The sequence below is a fragment of the Abramis brama genome, assembly GCF_963993115.1.
Source record: "Abramis brama genome assembly, chromosome: 12".
NCBI lineage: Eukaryota > Metazoa > Chordata > Actinopteri > Cypriniformes > Leuciscidae > Abramis > Abramis brama.
The window spans coordinates 18134123-18150874 of record NC_139974.1 but is presented as its reverse complement, the minus strand read 5'-3'; the positions used below and the strand labels follow the sequence as shown (position 1 = coordinate 18150874).

Here is a 16752-nt window from a genome sequence, read left to right as displayed (position 1 = left end):
GGGACATTACATTTAACATTTAATTTTATATTCAACATTAATATTGATTTGCCTGCATTGACACTATTATACAAAAACTGAACTGAGCTGGACAATGACATCATAGTTTACTCCAGAGCGGCTATATAATGAACTAAATGAACCGGTAAATTAACTAAATTAATAACTTAAAAAAAAAAAAAAAAGAAACATCAGTGAACTTACTTAATCTAGACTGTGACGCTATTTTCTTCTGGAAACAAACATTTTTGCATTATTTTCCTGTTATCTCTGTAAAGCTGCTTTGAAACAATCTGGTATTCATAAACAACATACAAACATCAAGCTAAAATAAATGTATTTAAAACGAAACTGAAAGGGCATTGAGAAATATATCTGCAGAAACTTAAAATGTCTACTATAAAAACAAACCAATTCAAATTCGAAAACGAATACTCTCTGATTCTGTAATACGCATGAAAGTTGGATTTCTCTCTAAAGGCATGCCCACTAGTCAGGGGCAGCCCTAGAATTTACAGTATAATGTAGATGTCATGTAAAACGCACAAATTTATGGATCGATGGATAAATCGACAGTAGAGCTGTACAATAAATCAAATTAGCCTATGGTCTGTGAATATTAAAATGCAAAAATACTGCTATATCAATATGTAATCTGCTTGTTCTGCATGTCTCTTTGTGAATGAGATGTGCTGTTTCATCTACTCCATACTCAAGTATGCGTGATGCTCAGTGTTTTCAGTGTCTGCCGTCTCACAATGTGAGGACATGAACACATGAAAATATGCAGAGCTGCTCTGAGTGAAAGGCTTAATAGGGGCTTTCACACCGGAGGAATCTTTTCATAGTTCCGAGGAGTAATGGAGGAAGTTCCCGCTTTTTGGCGTGTTCGCACCATAGGAAATGGGAACGATTTTAGTTTTATGGACGCCTTTTGGGGAACAAAATTAGCTCCTACTTCAGAGGAGGGTCTAACCCAGCACAGTAGGTACTACCAGTGACGCAAGTGTACACTGATTGGCCTAACGCACGTGAAACACTAGCACCTGCCATTTTAAAAAAAGCCGTGTACACAATTAATAGCCTTTTATATTTACTCCACATAGTAACTCTAAAAACATGGAAATCAGTGATAGATGGACCTCTCAAACTTTAAGGAGAAAATCCAACACAACTTTGAGGGGACCAGGCGAAACACGATTGTGTATTTCTGCTCAGCTAGCGACATAGGGCATCAACCACACAGCAAACTCTGATACTTTACATATACTGTCTACTTTCTTTGTATAACAGTTCTATTGTTCTATTCTACTGAGTATCAATCTAATAACATATTAGACATGACTGTTAAACAGATCATAATCTAATGAAGATGGAGAATAGGAGTTTAAGGGCACAGTCAGAGACTCTTTTATCCAACCACCAGAGGGAGCCCTCTCCTGAATATTGACATCACTCCATTCCTTCTATGGTTACAAGTATTGCACGATTCCCTTCCTTACTGAGCATTTTCCTTTGTGCTATTGTCTTGTCTAGTCTATGGTATTGATCGTTTGTCTGGTCATTGGATTTACGGTTTTGGATTATTGTTTCTGCTTTGATTGCCTGTTGGACTGTTTGCCTGTTTTTCGAACACTGCCTGCCTTGCTGACTATGTTAATGCTCTTTGTTTTGGATGTGTTCAATAAACCCTTCTGCAAATGGATTCTAACCTCGCTTCAGGCCTGAGTTCATTACAAAATACTTTGCAGTCTTTGAATCCAGCAGAAGTATCTCAGCTCCAAGTGGCCTTCAACTATCAGAGTGAAGTCTTACTGGGATTACAAACCCAACTTGCCAGTCTGCGTGCCACCAACAAACATCTTATCCAATACATTCAATCACTCCCATCTACCAGAGGAGAACCGGTAAGATTTTCTCTTCCAGACAAGTTTGATGGTTCAGCGGATAAATGCAAGGGGTTTCTGCGCCAGTTCCCGATATATTTCTCAAACCAGCCTGAAGCTTTCCGTCTAGATTCTACAAAATGTTAATTCATGATGTCTCTACTTACTGGAAAAGCATTGGATTGGGCGTCGGCTGTCTGAGATGCAGATAACCAGGTACAAACATCCTTTGAGCATTTCTCTAAACAAATCAAAGAAGTGTTTGAGTATCCAGCGGGAGGACAATATGTTTCTGTACAGTAGGGCTGCACAATTAATCGCATTGAAACCGCACGTGATTTGGCAAAGGCTACGATTATTTCATGCACAGTTTGTCAGTGCAGTGCGGCTGATCGGTAGTAAATGCTGCTCCACCTGAACACCAGGGCGCTCTCATGAAGACATGCCAAATATGCCCCGCCACAGAAGTAGATAACGCCCATCATTCCAGGAAATCCCTATCGCTGTAGCTGAATAAACAGGAGATTGAAATTAAACATGACCATTAAACACACAACTGCCTTATTCTGTGTAAGAAGCCACATCATCTCACAGAAGGAAGCTCAACTGTCATTATGAACATTATAAACTCACTTTTGGAGTAAAAGCATGTTATTAAATGTTGTCTTTTTTTGGACAAGAGGTTATTAAATGCTTCTCATGTTTGGAAAGCTGTTTGACGCGTGTTGCTTTTTCAAATGCACGTTATAAGTGATTCAAACTCGCAGTGGAAAATATTCACAGCCTTTGCGATTTCAACATTTTAAGTGCAATTACATGGAAATTGCGATTAATCGTGCAGCCCTACTGAACAGCTGTTACATTTACATCAGGGAAAGTTTTCAGCTGTCAAGTATGCTGTCCAATTCCGTACGCTAGCTGCTCAAAGTGAGTGGAACGATATTTCATTGAAGTCTTCCATGAGGGGCTTAAAGGGATGGTTCGGAGTAATTTTAACCTAGGGTCCTTTGCACCATGACCTCGAGCCAAACACCCCCCCAGAAGTTTTTTTTCACTTGGTTGAACGTTATTAAAGTTAGAGCTTATTTAGAGATATCAGCCGAATGGCTTAATGCAGGCGCTAATGGATCCAAGGTTGTATCTCATAAATTACCCCACTAATAATGCCCGGAATGGTACCATACTTCTACAGTTTTACAAATAGGTTCTGTACTCATAAATGAGGCATTGGAACGTTTGTAAGTACATCAGAAGTTTATTTAAATAACACTTGCCTGATGGCTTATGCTACTACTAACCCGGACGTCGAGGTCACTTCCATGATTTGGGAAAAGCCATAAAAGTCCTTTGCAAAACTCACAAGTGTAAGGGAAAAGCTAGTGAATTTCACATTTCCATAGAAATGTATTGATAACTGGATGATATTCGAAATACTTTTTAAGTGTTGATCTGAAAATACAAGCATTTATAAAACTTGTAAAATTTAGGCAGAGGATTGTTGTGAGATAGTCAGACACAGTTACTTCAGACTACTGCAGCATGATTTAAAAGATAGGACAAGATGCCAAACACATGTATCTATCCCGGCTGCGGTATAAATACAAATATTAGTGCATTCCTTGAACTGGGCGTTGTTATACTACATCCTTATGCATCGCTTTCTGCCAGGACTTTTACAGGCTTTTCCCAAATCACAGAAGTGACCTCGACATCCGGGTTAGCGGTAGCATAAACCTTGAGGCAAGTGTTATTTAAATAAACTCCTGATGACCTTACAAACTTTACAATGCCTCGTTTTACGAGTACAGCACCTATTTGTACTACTGTAGAAGTTTGGTACCATTCCGGGCATTATTAGTGGGGTAATTTACAAGATACAACCTTGGATCCATTAGCGCCTGCACTAAGTAATTCGGCTGATATCTCTAAATAAGCTCTAACTTTAATAATGTTCGACCAAGGGAAAAAGGCTTATGAGGGGGTGTTTGGCTCGAGGTCATGGTGCAAAGGACCCTAGGTTGAAATTACTTCGAACCATCCCTTTAATCAGCAGTTACAAGCTGAACTAGCATGCAGAGACGAAACAACCACACTCTCTCAGTACATTTACATTTTACATTTATGCATTTGGCAGACGCTTTTATCCAAAGCGACTTACATTGCATTTCAAGGAACACATTTACATTCTGTCATGTGGGTGAAGGATGAACCCAAATGCAGACGGTATACGACACTCAAGGTTTATTAATACACAGAAAACAAGGAAAACAAAACCCACGAGGGGGTAAAACAAGGACAAGTCTGACGAGGGAAGACTAAACTAGACTAACACTTGACAAACTAGACTATAAACTAACAACAGAAACAGGATAAGTAATTCACTAGACAAAACTCTCACAAGGTTCTCACAAGGTATTCACAGGTAAGTTAACACTCAGGTAGGAATCACAATGAACCGACACAGGACAGCAAACACAAAGGGATTAAATAGGGAGAAACTAATGAAGAGAACAGGTGATACTGACTAGATAATAATGACAAGATGAGGATAACAAGGGAACGAGACAACGCAAGCACACAAAACATGGGTCTGTCATGATCCTGCCTCAGACTAGAAAAAGATAATGACAAGAGGGCAGAATCATGGGAACTGCGCTCTCTGCAGCGGGTTCAGGAACAGCTTTTCCTGCAGCAGAGTCCGGAACCGCGCTTACAGCAGCAGGCTCAGGAACAGCGCTCTCAGTTACAGCGGATATGATGATATGATATGAATTTTATTGAGGTGGCATTAGCTTCAGGTTTCATACGCCCTTCCACGTTTCCTGCAGCAACAGGATTCTTCTTTGATGAGGAAAAAGATGGTCCCCTTAGACCCTGCATTGATTACCGTAGCCTCAATTCCATTACATTCAAGAACAGATATCCGCTGCCGTTAGTTCCTTCTGCACTTGAACAACTGCGTGAGGCTCTTATTTTTCACCACATTACACCTACAATTTCGACCTTGAGTTGATAGTATTGGCCACAGCATTCTTTTAAATAGACTCGAAAATTATGTTGGCATTAGTAGAATTGCATTAGCATGGTTTAAATCACACTTATCTGACCGTTATCAGTTTGAAGCAGTAAATGAAGAGATGTCTTATTGATCACAAGTTCAGTATGGAGTACCACAAGGCTCAGAACTAGGACTGTTGCTGTTCACCTTGTACATGCTACCCTTGGGAGATATAATTAGGAAGCATGGCATTAGTTTTCACAGTTATGCTGATGATACTCAGCTCTATATTTCTTCACGCCCTGACAAAACTTACCAATTCACAAAATGAACGGAATGCATAGCTGATATAAAAAAAAACTGGATGATTAGTAATTTCATAATACACTGTAAAAACGCCAATTAATAAAATGTTGGAAGAGCAAAACTATTTAAGTTGAACTAATATTCATGCTTGGGGTTAGTTAAGAAGACATATTATATCAAGTCTGCAAACGTATATTTGAAAAAAAAATTAAATTAAGGTACATTTTCAACTGGCGTAGAAGGAATGACCAGGCTATAGAATCTGATGAAAGTATGAGGGGTGACCCATCCTGCTGCATCGCACACTTCTTGGATCGGGGCCCCTGAAATGAGGGCTCTAGAGGACGCCATGCCTCTGGTTGAATGAGCCCTCACAGCCAAAGGTGAAGGCAAGCTGTGCACCTGATAGGCCATAGAGATAGCCTGAACGACCCAGTTACTGATTGTCTGTTTGGATGCGGGAAGCCCCTTCTTGGGCAACCCGAAGCACACCAGCAACTGGTCTGATTCCGCCATGAAGAAGACCTCTGGATATAAATCTTGAGCTCTGACAGGGCAGAGTAAATGAAGTCTTTCTTCATCCGCCGTCACGTGAGGTGGAGGATGAAAAACCTGCAGAACCGTAAGCCGTGCCACATTAAATGGCACTTAGGCACATTGCCCGGCCTGGGATGCAAGATAGCCTTAATGTCGCCTGGAGAAAACTCCAGGCACCCATGAGATATAGAGAGCACCTGAAGATCTCCTACTCTCCTCAGAGAAGTAAAGGCTAATAAAAAAGCTACCTTGAGGGAAGGTTCTTGGCCTCAGCCGACTCCAGAGGTTAAAAGGGGGCCTCGACCAGCCCTTCGAGAACCACTGCCAGGTCCCATGTGGGAACTCCTGTATGAGCCGCAGGTCTCATCCTCCGAGCCCCACGGAGAAAACGTACGACCAGCTGATGTCTCCCCAGAGGCCCATCACAATGGCAGCCACGTACACCTTGAGTGTGGACGGGGTAAGACGAGCCGAGAGGATCTTGGAGGAGCTCCAGCACTGAAGCCAACCGGGCAGTTAACTGGGTCCACCTCACGCTCTCTACACCAAGTGGAAACACATTCCACTTTAGGCCGTACAATCTCCTTGTGGAAGGAGCTCTGGAACTGAGTATGGTATCAACCACTCCAGCCAACAGGCCAACCTCTAGGTACTGAGCCCCCTCAGGGGCCAGGCCCAAAGTTTCCACAGGTCTGGTCGAGGGTGAATATTGAATTCATCCCCATTAAACTCTTAAATCTACAAGGATAACAATCGGTGCTACTCCCCCTTTTGGAATGACTATGCACATTTTTCACATGTACATAATAATCTATCAGGTACCCAGGAACCAGAGGTGGACAGTAACAAAGTACATGTACTTGAGTACTGTACTTTAGTACACTTTTTAAGTATCTGTACTGTACTTGAGTATATTTTTTTCTGGAAATTTTTTACTTTAACTTCACTACATTTGAAAGACAAATATTGTACTTTTTACTCCACTACATTTAATTCAAGGTCCTTGAGTAGAAAGTAGTAACATTAGTCAGGGGATGATCTTGGTTGCAGTGGTTGCATTTTGGTTGGAAATGAAAGTCAGGTTGACGTCAAAACCCAGCTTCAGGTTGACGTCAACATCCAACGTCGGATAGACATTGGATTTTGGTTGGAAATGAAAGTCGGGTTGATGTCAGAACCCGACTGATGTTGGTTTCTGATGTCAACCCAATTTTCATTTTCAACCACAATACAACGTCTGTCCAATGTTGGAGATTAACGTCAATCTGATTTTCATTTTCAACGTTTGGTCTTCTAAATTTGGTCATTGTTTTGGAGCACACTAGCTTATAAATAACAGTAAGGCTAACATATTCATACTAAAAGCCAAAAAACTTTAAATAGGCCACTGTTTGAGGGAACAGCCATTTGGGTGTCCGAAACCATTGTGGACGTTATTGAGTGCACTTATTCAATCTCACATTCAATCCCACTACTGGAACTGTGTTCTAGAAATAAATTTGATATTGATGTGATAGGGTAGGTAGACAGGCATAGATTCAGAGGCATAAGGTACTGTAAGTATTACATACAACAATAATAAAACAATGCATTGACATTTACTTTTTACTTTTGATACTTAAGTACTTTTAAAAATGAGTATGTCTGTACTTTTACTTCAGTAAAAATCGGTCTTTACAACTTTTACTTGTAATATTGAATTTGATGTTTGTCATTGAGCAGATTGTTATGAAATAAAGGCTAATGTGTATTTTCAGTTGTGTTTTTATGTGAGTAATACACACCAGTAAATAATTTTATTAACCTCAGTATAAAATTTACTACAACAATGTCTAGTTAAGCCAAAATATTAAATCCTGATTAAAACATTTTAGTTAAATGTACTATAAAACTAGTTGAGCAAACATACTTTTTAAATTTGGAGTCAAGTTTGGGCCAACTAAAACATTTTTTGTTGAATGAATTATAAAACTAGTTGAGCAAACATACTATATTAATTTGGAGTCAAGTTTGGGCCAACTAAAAAATAACAATTGAAGCAACACTTTGAAGAGAAATTGAGTGAACATAAAAAGTCTGTGGAAGTAGTTACTAAATAATAATTAGTTGAGACAACTTTACATTTTTTACAGTGTACTTAAGTCTGAAAAAAACAGAGATTCTAATTATTGGACAAAAAACTTCCTCAAGTAATAACCTAGAATATTGTCTAACACTTGATGGCTGCTCTGTCAAGTCTTCGTCGTCAGTTAGGTACCTGGGTGTGCTCTTTGATACATCTTTGATACTTTGATCTTTCATTTGAAAGTCACGTTTCTAATATCTGTAAAACCGCATTCTTTCATCTTAAAAAATATATCTAAATTACGTCATATGCTTTCAATGACAAATGTGGAACAATTAGTTCATGCGTTCATGGCATCAAGGCTAGATTATTGTAATGCTCTTATGGGTGGTTGCCCTGCACGCTTAATAAACAAACTAAAGCTGGTCCAAAACGCAGCATTTAGAGTTCTTACCAGAACCAGGAAGTATGACCATATTAGCCCATTTCTGTCAACACTACATTGGCTCCCTATTAAACATTGTATAGATTTTAAAATATTGCTGATTACTTACAAAGCACTAAATGGTTTAGCTCCTCAGTACATGAGCGAGCTCTTAATGCATTACAGTCCTTCACGTCTACTGTGATCTCAAAATTCCGGCCAGTTGATAATACCTAGAATATAAAAATCGACTGCTGGCGGTAGATCCTTTTCCTATTTAGCACCAAAATTCTGGTCTTCCTAACATTGTCCTGGAAGCAGACACACTCATGTCAGTTTAAATCTAGATTAAAAACACATCTCTTTGACCTAGCATACACATAACACATTATCAACTTCTATAATTCAATGTTAGGCTGCATAGATTAGGTCAGCCAGAACCGGGAACACTTCCCATAAATCCTGATGTACTCGTTACATCATAAGAAGAATGGCGTCTACACTAATATTAGTCTCTCTGTTTATCCCAAGGTTTACCGCAGTCCGCCGGATCCAGGCCATATCTAGATCTGATGAAGGACCTGCGCCTGAACACGATGACAATGCAGTCCTGAAGTGTCAACTAGTCTCTCCCCTGTGAAGGCCTCCTTCCCTTCCCTTTACCTCTGTACAGATAAAACATTGTCAAAAGAGTTCCGGTTCACATGGCTATGTGGAATTGATAAATAATTCTGTATTATAAAGAATTTTTCTGCGCACATATTCAAACATGCATACTGTGACGGTTTCAGTGATTAACCTGTTATCTCTGAATTGCAGATGATTGGCTGAAGTGTATGGTTGTACACCTGAACGTAATTATGACGCTCTATTAAAGACTGGGACAGAGATGAGAGCGGGCGGGGGCGCTGAGCTTGGCCTGATTTCGTGCAGGTTTCCTTTGTGCTGTATTGGAACTCTTGTCAGTTTGAAGAACTGAAGAGATGTGAGGGATATGGGATATCACCGCCGCCTTTTGTTCCATCTCCCGTGGGATGGTTGGACTGTGACTTTTCATGAGTGATATACATTTGCACACAACTACTGACACACTGATTGTCATTTATACTGATCCTTAATGTTGTGTTGTCTTACACGAATTAATAAATTCATTGATCAGTTAGCTGTGGTGTGTGGTGACTCCCTTATTTTTGTTGCGACTCTGAAGAGATCGTAATAAATGGGGGCTCGTCCTAAAGCGAAGTTATATCATAAGATGAAATTTGATTCATATTTGGTATGATTTCGATTGAGAAAAATCAATACAGCCTTGAGCTTTCGGTATTGCACGTTGTTTTGAGACGCGTATTAGATACTGTGTTTAAACCATCTCGTGAGTTCGCCATTAGTCATTAAAGGTAAGTGCATTTTTCTTTTTTTCAGGTGATACATTGTTCACTTTCTCCCGAGTAGGAATTAGCAGCGCTTAGCGTTGATTTATTATTTTGCCTTTTTTATTTTTGTGCAGGCTTTTGGGCGAAGTACACCGCCGTGGTTTTTGATTGAGCTGTTTGTTAAATTTTTAAACCATCTGTATTTTGGTGTTTAAAGTTGCTTTGCTCTTGAAAGTTGCATGAAGACTAGGCATAGGTTAGTTTAGTGGTTGGTAGGCAGTTTAGGAAAGGGGGAGAGTGAATAAATTGTTTCACCTGTTTTTGTTCCGAAAGGGAATTAAATGCACTTGCTTCTTGTTCTGTAATATTTTTTTTTGGGAGAACACAATGGCGTCTATAGAAGAATTTATTAAAGATCCTTCAGAGGAGAAATTAAATTCATTTGTAAAACAACAATTATGGGACCTTGTAGATCATTTTAAAATCGGTGAGGTCGATAAGAAAACACGGAAAAAGGAACTACGTTCTGTTGTGAAAAATTGGTTATGTAAAAATAGCCTTATGGTGGCTTCTCCACAGAGAAAAAGCGGCATTGATGCGAAAGGTGCTTTAGATATTTTTTCCGGGTTATCTTTTGAGGAAAAAAAAGAGATTTTACAAATGCAGCAGCTTCACGATAAAGAGTTGATTAAAGAAACTAAACAGTATGAATTGGAGATTGAAAGATTGAGAAATGAGAATGTGCGTAGACAAAGCGAGCTTGATTTTGAACAAATTAAAATAGAGGCTAAGAAGTCTGCACGAGATCATGAGCTGCAGGTGGAGCGGTTGAGATTGGTAAAGGAAGGGAGAATGTCAGATGTCGGGGGGAGAGGTTTAGGTTTATCTGAAGGGTTTGACTTGGCAAGTAATCTAAGACTGCTTCCCAAATTTAATGACCATGACCCTGATATTTTTTTTTCTCTGTTCGAAACTATGTCCGAAGAAAGGAATTGGCCGAGGTCTGTCCGAATTGTCATGCTTCAAACGGTAATCACAGGCAAGGCACAGGAGGCATATGCAGCGCTCACAATGGAGGACAGGAAGGATTATGACAAGGTAAAAGTTGCTATTTTGAAGGCCTACGAACTGGTTCCTGAAGCCTATCGCCAGCGATTTCGAAGCTGGAGAAAAGGTGATCGTCAAACTCACTCTGAGGTGGTAAGAGATCTGGTTTCTTATTTTGATCGTTGGTGTGTTGCGTCTGCTGTCGATGACTTTGAAACGTTACGTGACTTGGTCATTTTAGAACAATTTAAAAATATTGTGCCCGATGACATTGCTACATACATAAATGAAAAGAAGCCAAAAGACGCAGTGGAAGCGGCAGTTTTAGCAGATGATTATGTATTAACGCATAGAAGGGTGTACAGAGAAGACCGATCGGGTCAACAGAGTGGTAACTTTAATGAAAACAGAGTTGGAGCAAAGAAATTTGAACAAACGTATCCTTCAAAATCAGAGAACAGTGGTCGGATGAAATCTGACAGAGACTTAGTGTGTAATTATTGTTTTAATCTGGGCCATTGGAAGAATAAGTGCCCAGTTTTGGCTGCTAAGTGGAAGTTGGGAAAAAAGAAATCACATATTAGTCCTGTGTTAGTGACTGATGTTACTGAAACTACCAATGTTCATGGTACTTCCTTAGAGGTGGGAGAGGAAGTATGTGACTCCAAAATAGTAGCCATGAAGAACTTTGTACCGTTTATTACGGAGGGTTGTGTGTCTTTGCCAAACTCTGAGAGTAAAATACCAGTTAAAATTTTGAGAGATACAGGCTCATCAGAATCTTTTATTCTTGAATCTGTTCTGCCCTTTTCTCAGGTATCAAGTGAAGGGAGGAGTGTTCTGATTAGGGGAATTGGATTAAATACTCTTTATGTTCCTCTACATAGAGTACACTTGACTTCCGACTTGATTTGTGGAGAAGTATCTTTGGGAATTCATCCGTCTTTGCCAGTGGATGGGGTTACTGTCATCCTGGGTAACAATTTGGCTGGAGGTAGAGTCTGGCGAGAGGTGATCCCACCTCCTGAGGTAGTGCTCATTCCAGTGTCTGAGAACTCCTACGATTTGCATCAAAATTTTCCTGAAGTATTTACAGCTTGTGTTGTGACTCGTGCAAGGAGTCGTGAGATGGCATTTGAGAAACAAGAAGTGTCAAAATATGTTGTACCTGGTTTATCCACCCTTTCACCTATTTCTCATAGGGAGTTGGTAGATGCGCAGCGTGAGGACCCTGAGTTGCAGAAGTTGTTTGATGCTCTCATTTCGCCTCAGGAGGTAAGAAGTGCTGTGAGTGGATGTTTTATCCAAGATGAGGTGCTTCTAAGAAAGTACATTCCCTGTAAAAAGAATTTACTGGAGGAGTGTATAATTCAAGTGGTGGTGCCGAAACAATTTCGAGACATAGTATTACAACATGCACATGGCGGAGTGGCTGGACATTTAGGAGTAAAAAAGACCTATGACCGAATTTTACAACAGTTTTATTGGCCCCGTTTGAAAAAGGGTATATCGTCTTACATCAGAACGTGTCATACGTGCCAGATGACTGGGAAGCCAAATCAGCTGTTGAAGCCAGTGCCTTTGAGTCCCATAGTTGTTACAAGCAAACCGTTTGAGCACTTAATAATTGATTGTGTGGGACCCTTGCCTCCATCTAAATCGGGGAGTGCATATCTGTTGACCGTTATGTGTCAGGCAACTCGCTATCCAGCAGCTTATGCTATCCGAAGAATTACCACCAAAGCGGTTGTCAAGGCTTTAACTCAGTTCATATCTATTTTTGGGATACCGAAGATTATTCAAAGTGATAACGGTACCAATTTTACATCTCGTATGTTTGCTGAGGTTTTGAAGGTGCTTAAAGTGAAACACAATCAGTCGAGCGTATATTATCCTCAAAGTCAGGGTGTGATTGAACGGTTTCATCAGACTTTGAAGTCACTTTTGCGTGTTTACTGTGTAGAGCTAAACCGTGACTGGGAGGAGGGTTTACCCTGGCTATTACTTGCTGCTAGGGAAGTACAGCAAGAGAGCTTGGGATTTAGCCCAAATGATTTGGTTTTCGGCCATCGTGTACGTGGACCTCTTTCTGTTTTGCGTGAGGGACTAGGTGAGGAGGATCCTCCGCAAAATTTGGTAGAGTATGTGAATGGTTTTCGTAGACGTTTGGTTTTGGCCGGATTGAGTGCACAGAAGAATCTTGTTGTTGCGCAAGAGAAGATGAAGAATCACTTTGATAAGCATGCTGAAGGTCGTGTTTTTACACCAGGGGATCAGGTGTTAATTTTGTTGCCATCTTCTGGGTCTACTTTTTGTGCTAAGTTTACTGGGCCATATACTGTTCTTCGGAAACTGTCTGGCGAAAATTATCAAGTTGCAACTCCCGATAGGCGCAAATCTAAGCAGTGTTTCCATGTAAATTTGCTTAAAGCTTACCGTTCTCGAAATTCTGAGATTCAACCAACTAAATCAGTTGCTCCTGTTGTCACAGCTTCTTTTGAGTCCTATCAACCTCTTGTTGAGGAAGGAGAGGAGATGGTTAAGGAGGACACAGTTGTTCCTGAGGATTGTGTTTTGTTACCTCGATTAAAGAATTCAGAGACTTCAGAACTTAGATGCTCTGTTTTCACATTTGACAGAGGTTCAAATTAAAGATCTAACCCAGATGTTAATGGAGTTTTCTGGTTTGTTTTCAGATATACCCACTCGTACTCATCTGATAGAGCATGATGTCGATGTGGGAGAGGCGCAGCCTATTCATCAACGTTTTTATAGGGCTCCAGTCAGTAAGAGAGAAGCATTGGAATCTGAGATTCAATATATGCTTGAGAACGGAATAGCTGTCCCATCGTGCTCAAGTTGGGCTTCACCTTGCTTGTTAGTAAGGAAAGCAGATTCAACTTATAGATTTTGTACTGACTATCGCAAGTTAAATGCCATCACAAAGCCCGACGTTTTTCCACTTCCTCGAATGGAGGATTGTGTAGATCAGGTGGGTACAGCTAATTTTGTGAGCAAGCTAGATCTTCTTAAGGGGTATTGGCAAGTGCCGTTAACCCCTAGAGCTAGAGAAGTAACCTCATTTATTACATCGTCTGGATTATACTCTTACTCAGTTATGAGTTTCGGTTTGCGAAATGCACCTGCCACCTTCCAGAGATTGATGAACCGAGTGGTATTTGGGCTGGAAGGGTGTGCGGTGTATTTAGATGATGTTATTGTTTTCAGTGAGACCTGGGAACAACACTTAGTTCGTTTGCGAGCTCTTTTGACTCGGTTGGCTGAGGCACGTCTTACAGTTAAGTTGGCAAAGTGTGAGTTTGCCAAGGCTACTGTAAGTTATTTAGGGAAAGAGGTTGGCCAAGGTAAAGTGCGTCCAGTTCAGGCCAAAGTTCTTGCCATTCAGCAGTTTCCTTCTCCGTCTACCAAGAAAGAACTCATGCGTTTCTTGGGGATGGTCGGCTATTATCGGGGTTTTTGTTCCAATTTTTCAACCGTGGTTTCCCCGCTGACTGACTGACTTAAGAACTCAGTGAAATTTGACTGGAGTGAGAATTGTCAGAGGGCTTTTGAAAATGTTAAATTATTGTTGACCACTGCTCCTGTTCTAGCTGCTCCAAGGCTGGATATGCCCTTTAAGTTACAGGTGGATGCCAGCCAGGTTGGTGCTGGAGCTGTCTTATTACAGACAGGGGAGAATGGTCTGGATTATCCCGTAAGTTTTTTTTCTCGTAAGTTTAACGGTTATCAGAAAAATTACTCTGTGATCGAGCAAGAGGCTTTATCTTTAATTTGGGCACTCCAGTTCTTTGATGTGTATGTGGGGGGAGGAATGCCCGTAGAAGTGTTTTCTGATCATAATTCTTTAACATTCTTGCATTCTTTACAGTCGCCGAGTCAGCGCTTAATGCGGTGGATTCTCTTTTTACAGCCCTACAATTTAATTGTCAAACACATTAAAGGATCGGATAACGTAGTGGCAGATGCGTTGTCCCGTGTTCCTGATTTGGTCAATTAAGTTGTTTCTGTTTCTCTGTGCTCACTTGTCACCTTAATTTGCTTTCAGGATCCAGATTGCTGGTGGCAAGGTGGGGCAGTGTGGGAGAATGGATGAAATTGTGAAAATCATGGTTGTACTGTGATTAGAGGTGGTATAACAATGAGTGTTAAAATATGATTTCTAAATTTATGGTGCTGGGTTTTTTGTTTTTTTTTGATCCCAGTTGTAACGGATCTCTGTGAAAGGGGTGTGTGTGACGGTTTCAGTGATTAACCTGTTATCTCTGAATTGCAGATGATTGGCTGAAGTGTATGGTTGTACACCTGAACGTAATTATGACGCTCTATTAAAGACTGGGACAGAGATGAGAGCGGGCGGGGGCGGGGGCCTGATTTCGTGCAGGTTTCCTTTGTGCTGTATTGGAACTCTTGTCGGTTTGAAGAACTGAAGAGATGTGAGGGATATGGGATATCACCGCCGCCTTTTGTTCCATCTCCCGTGGGATGGTTGGACTGTGACTTTTCATGAGTGATATACATTTGCACACAACTACTGACACACTGATTGTCATTTATACTGATCCTTAATGTTGTGTTGTCTTACACGAATTAATAAATTCATTGATCAGTTAGCTGTGGTGTGTGGTGACTCCCTTATTTTTGTTGCGACTCGGAAGAGATCGTAACACATACCTATGGACTAAACACGTAATGCGCATGTGCATGCTAGGGCTTTGACTCCGAACTTCGTTATTCGAATATAATTTGAATATATAAAAAAAAAAAAAGATATTCAAACAAATATTAGGCAGCCTTTAATATTCGAATCTGTTATGTGCATTTATTTTTTTTTGTAAATGGGTTTGCTTGAAATGTTATTTTCAATTCAAATTCTAAGGCTTTTTCACACCTGGTGAAGTTGTGAATCGCGAGTTCATTAACAAGGCTATTATTGTTCATCTGGGCCAACGTTAGCGTTGTAGCGTCGTCATAGGTGACGTCAGCGTCCTGGTTACTTAGCGCCTATTTTGTATACAAAAACAATGGCGCCTACAAACACACCTGAGGAGTTCGAAATATACACTCCTGAAAATCTAAAAAGCAACGTGTGGCGCTACTTTGGGTTCCCAAAAAAGGGAAACATTACGAGCAAGGACAAAGTGGTGTGTAAAGTGCCTCCTGGTGTTCTTCTAAAATGAGGGCGAGCCACAAATCCGTGAGTACAGTTTACAAACCAGATTGCGAAAGCGTGGGCACGATTTATGAATTTGTGGGTACAGATTGCAAAAACTGAAGGCACGTTTTACAAATCTGAGAGCGCGGATTAGAAACACGATTTGTTAAACCGGGGGAAGAGTTTGAGAATTCGTGAGTACGGTTTATATACTGGGCGGACGGATAACAAAACCGTCGCCATGGATTGTTTTTTTGTTTCTCCCACAGGTGACTTCTCACGGCCAGCCAGTAAGCCCATAATGGCGAGTTCTAATTTAGCCTAGGCTACATGTTTGATTGTTGGAGATATAGCACTGCATCTCAAAGTGTTCTAATCTACATGATTGATCGGGATTGGGGAGGGGAATGCATCCCAACTCCGAGTGTTCGATTTACAAATTCGATTCTCAAAGTGCCTTGTTCTCTTGGTAATTGCTGTCAGATCGCTAAACAATGTGTCAGTAATGGCTGGCTGGTAGAATATGTAAACAAAACAATCTGTTACTAGGGCTGCAACTAACGATTATTTTAATAATCGATTAATCTGTCAATTATTTTTTTGATGAATCGATGAATCTGTAAAAAAAAAAACCCAAAAAACCAACAACATTAATTTCCAACCCTTTATTCAAAAACAGAACTGAAAGTGCACAAACAGGTTGCTACTTGAACATCCCTGAGTTGTTAAAGTAATAATAAAAATAAAATAAAAAAAATGGATAAACAAAAAACATACATTTTTGTATGTAAGCAACAGTGATGCTTTACATCTGCCAAATATATAGGCTTTTTTTTTTTAAATAAAGTGCACCTGAGCTGTCAGAACAATAAATAATTTATAAAAAAATAAAGAAAAATACAAATCAGAAAACAGGATTTGTTTGAACGCAAGAACTTGTTCT

General features: G+C 40.2%; 1 protein-coding gene across 2 annotated transcripts in view; it reads right to left on the bottom strand.

The window, feature by feature from the left end:
• fkbp10a (FKBP prolyl isomerase 10a) overlaps positions 1–16752 on the bottom strand; it is a 315758-nt gene that overhangs the window by 163978 nt on the left and 135028 nt on the right. The gene's annotated exons all lie outside the window — the stretch shown is intronic.